Source organism: Anarrhichthys ocellatus, unplaced genomic scaffold (genome assembly GCF_004355925.1).
Source record: "Anarrhichthys ocellatus isolate YVR2014 unplaced genomic scaffold, GSC_Weel_1.0 scaffold196, whole genome shotgun sequence".
Classification (NCBI taxonomy): Eukaryota; Metazoa; Chordata; class Actinopteri; order Perciformes; family Anarhichadidae; genus Anarrhichthys; species Anarrhichthys ocellatus.
The window spans coordinates 204,152-208,011 of NW_022280226.1; positions in this window are offsets into that span (position 1 = coordinate 204,152).

The window sequence follows — 3,860 nt, forward strand, 5'->3', positions numbered from 1 at the left end:
TATATGTATATATATGTATATATACATATATATATACATATATATACATATATATTAATGGGTGGGCAGGTGCACTGATCTCAACACTGACACCTGGCCTTAACATCTAATAGGCAATATCCGTCACATACATATCCATAAATGCTGTTAAGTATCCTGTAACTTCTGAAAGGTTCTTGTGTTGCAGGTCACACCTCCATTATAGACACTTGAAGTTACTGAAATAGCTGACTTGATCAACACGTCATCCATTCAGTGTTTGGAAATAGATATCCAGTATGCGAGTTGTCAGCGTTAATAGGAAGACATGTATAGTAGGCCCTAAGGTCCTGGGAGTCACGACTAGGAAGCTGTAAGTCGGAAGATGGGATTGTGTAATCAATTACTGGGTGATTCCAGTCATGGAAGCTCTGACTGACTGAGAGTTAACAACTACCAAACAAAATAGTTGAAATATTCTTAAGTAGTTTTAAATGGGAATTTTTGTCACTATTATAAACTATATAACAATACAACAGTTAAAAACATGAACTGAAAAGCAGATCGGAACAGAAAGATTTATTCTTGCTGATGAGTAATATTAGTACATGTATAAGCCTGGAAAGCAGTTAAAATGTTGACGAGTGAGCATTTCAAAATGTTGCACTGTCATACAAGGTAATACACAGAGTAAGTTACACTACTACTCAAGCAGTGGTTGCGTTAGACTTTCTCGTTGTCCGTCGTTTTGACAATGTTGTAAAGATTCCGTCATAATCTGTTATCCATCGTCATTTAAATGTTTTATTTATAATAAGACATGGGCTTAAGATGTATTTAAAGGTGGAGTTTGTGTTTCTAATCCAATACACTTTTTCGTAATTCACGATATTTTGGCAAAATGACGGACAGCCTTCAGATTTTGAGTTGCGGTCCTCAGCGTAGGGCAGTCGGTCCCTGAGCTGATATCAGGATGTTATTTCCAAACAAATTCCTCGAACCTCCTTGTTCCCATTCCTTCATTTCTTTCCCACAGTTCCCTGCTCTTCAGGGATATTATGGGTGAGATAAAAAAAAACAATTTAGACAGAAATTAAAGGGACATTTTGCTCAAGGTAGTCGTCAGTCAATGGTTCTACTCTACTTCTAACACATTGATACATCGATTTTCTCACTGAAGCAGACATGATCAGCTTTGGAAACTTTTTTACCTGGATACAGCATGAAATAGCATGGAAGATCAAAGGGTTACAAGTGTGTGTGGGTGTGTGGGAGGGAGTTTATGTGCCGGTCTGGAGGGGGGTAATTGTAATCGAGATGCTACTGTGTGCTGCCAAACTGTTAGGTAGCAGATATATGAGACCCCCTCTGGGCCACTCAAAGACTTAAAGGGAAAGTGTGTATTTCTTGGTGTGTGTGCGTGTGCGTGTGTGTGTGTGTGTGTGCGCGTGCGTGCGCGCGCGCGGTGGGATAGTTGTGTCGTAGCACAAACTAAACGGACAGCCCTTATGCAGCATGCACGGTCCCTTGCCATGACGCACACTTGCCTGCGTACAGAGTACATCCGCAGGTTTTCATGGGATCTTGTTTCAGGCCTGTTGGATAGGAGTGTGTGTGTGTGTGTGTGTGTGTGTGTGTGTGTGTGTGTGTGTGTGTAAATTGGTGTACGTGCAGACCCTTAATCTGTGTGTGGGGGAAACGGTGTCTTTCTCCCAGCTCCTCCAGGGTTAGCAGATTCCGTGGCTGTAATGGGGAGAATAATGCAGCGAGGCTTCCAGCAATCGGGATCTGAAACTTAAGGTTGACAGAGATGTTATTCAAGAAAACGCCTGGCATCAGCTTCAAATGACTTGAGGGTCTGTTGTTGTGTAGACTTTGGGACATAGAAGGAATCCGTTGGTTAGTATCAGGTAAAGCATTTTATGCAGACCGCAAAAAAGGCTTTTTGTGCTCACTTAAACTGACAATTGTCTTAAGATGTTAATTGTTTGAATGTGAACTGTCGTATGCAGCTACAGTTTCAGGTCAAGCATTTATAGAAGATGAAATCTCTGTTGTATTTCAAGCACTTCAAGGGGTTTGAGGCTGTCTCAAAGTGTAGGAGCCACAGTGGACGCTATCGGTTTAAGTGTGGCCCATTTGCTGAAAGCACTCTGATTTTAAGTTTAGGCCCTGAGGGGAAGTGGAGATATCATGAAAAACTCACTTTACAGTGCTTGTGCACATACATGTGAGTATCTGGAGTCCCTATCAAAGCTGGCTATGAAATCAGACAACCCAGTCAGCTTTTGTTGTGGGCTGCCTGGATCCAAAAACATGTGATTCAACCCTTTCTATGTCGCATGCAGGCTCATTAGAATACAGCTTGAGAACTACCTTTGCAGAGGTGTGTACCGTATTTTTCTCTCAAGCCAATCAGAGCACACTTGGCTTTTACAAGAGGGTGGCTTAAAGAGACCCTAAATACAAATATGAACCTGAAAAACGTGATGCTCCCCTGACAGCGAGGTGAACTCCCTGCGAGCCTGGAACAATTTGTACAACGGAGAGACAAAGTCCGCAAGTCCGCTGTGCACGATCTGATGAATGTTCCAGGTTGTTTTCTTCTGCATCTTGCGCCTCCACCAGGACATTGCTACCGTGTGATGCGACCGTGGGACTGTTTTGTCTGTAGGCGCCGCGTTTGAGCTTCTCCCATGACTGCCCAGCTGAGCCCCCCCTCTGAGCGCACTCGCTGTTATAATCCTATCAGGCATTCAGTGGAGCTGGAGGGGGGGGGAAATATCTGTGTTGTAGAGAGAAAAAAAATGATAATGTTGTTGGCTGACAGGGTTGTTGTTGTTGGCTGGAATTATAGTTCTGTTTGGATATGTGTGGTCAAAGCAGTGCCGGACACGACGCTCTGGCTACATGAGGCAACACTTGAACATTTCTTTTCAGAGCAAGCTGCAGACATTCCTTCCATTTGGAACGTGACCTCTCTCCTTTTTATATGATTTCAAAGTTTTCCACCACATAGTGTTTGTCCTCATGTTTTGCATAATGAGGATAATGTACGTCATTAACGTAGACCCTGTGAGGGTGATTCTGTCTAGGGCAAAAGTAAAACTAATTGACTAGAGTAGGACTTTCCATGGGGAGGAGCATTTTTCAACAAGGTATCAGAATCAGGCGGCAACCTTCGATTCTGCCGAGTGAAGCCAATGCGGAAGTGTCTTAAAACTTGCTTTCTCTCTACTGACCAGCAGGGGGCGACTCCTCCGGTGGCAAAAATAAGTCCTATGGAATAGAAGTCTATGAGAAAAAAGCTACCAGAGCCGTATACGCCGTCTCTACGTCACTCCTCCGCATTTCAAATATGGTAACTTCCGTTCATTGGATGCAAAACAAACAACATGGCGATGGCCGTAATCCAAGATGGTGACGGCAAAATCAACTAACTCGAGGCTCCGTATGTTAAAGGGTCATGAGTCCACAAACCAATGAGTGACTTATTACATACAGTCTTTGGTCATAATTTAATAAAATGCATATTCAAATAGAAAGGTGCACTCAGTAGATTGCAGAAGTTCACCAGGTGTGTCTTCAACAACCACTGCTGTATTGCGTGATTAAATTAATACAACCTACAATTGGCTAACCTCCTAGATGTTAGCCAAAGGCACCGTCCAAAACAACAAAAGTGAGCTAACTGTTTCCTGTTGGAATTATACACAGAATATATATATATATATATATATGATCGCCTGGTTCTTGATATATTTTTCTCTGTCTACAAATCTTTTTTTTGTTGTTTGTTTCAGAACTAGCCGAGCATGACGCTACACACAGCGTGAGAGAGAGAGAGAGAGAGAGAGAGAGAGAGAGAGAGAGAGAGAGAG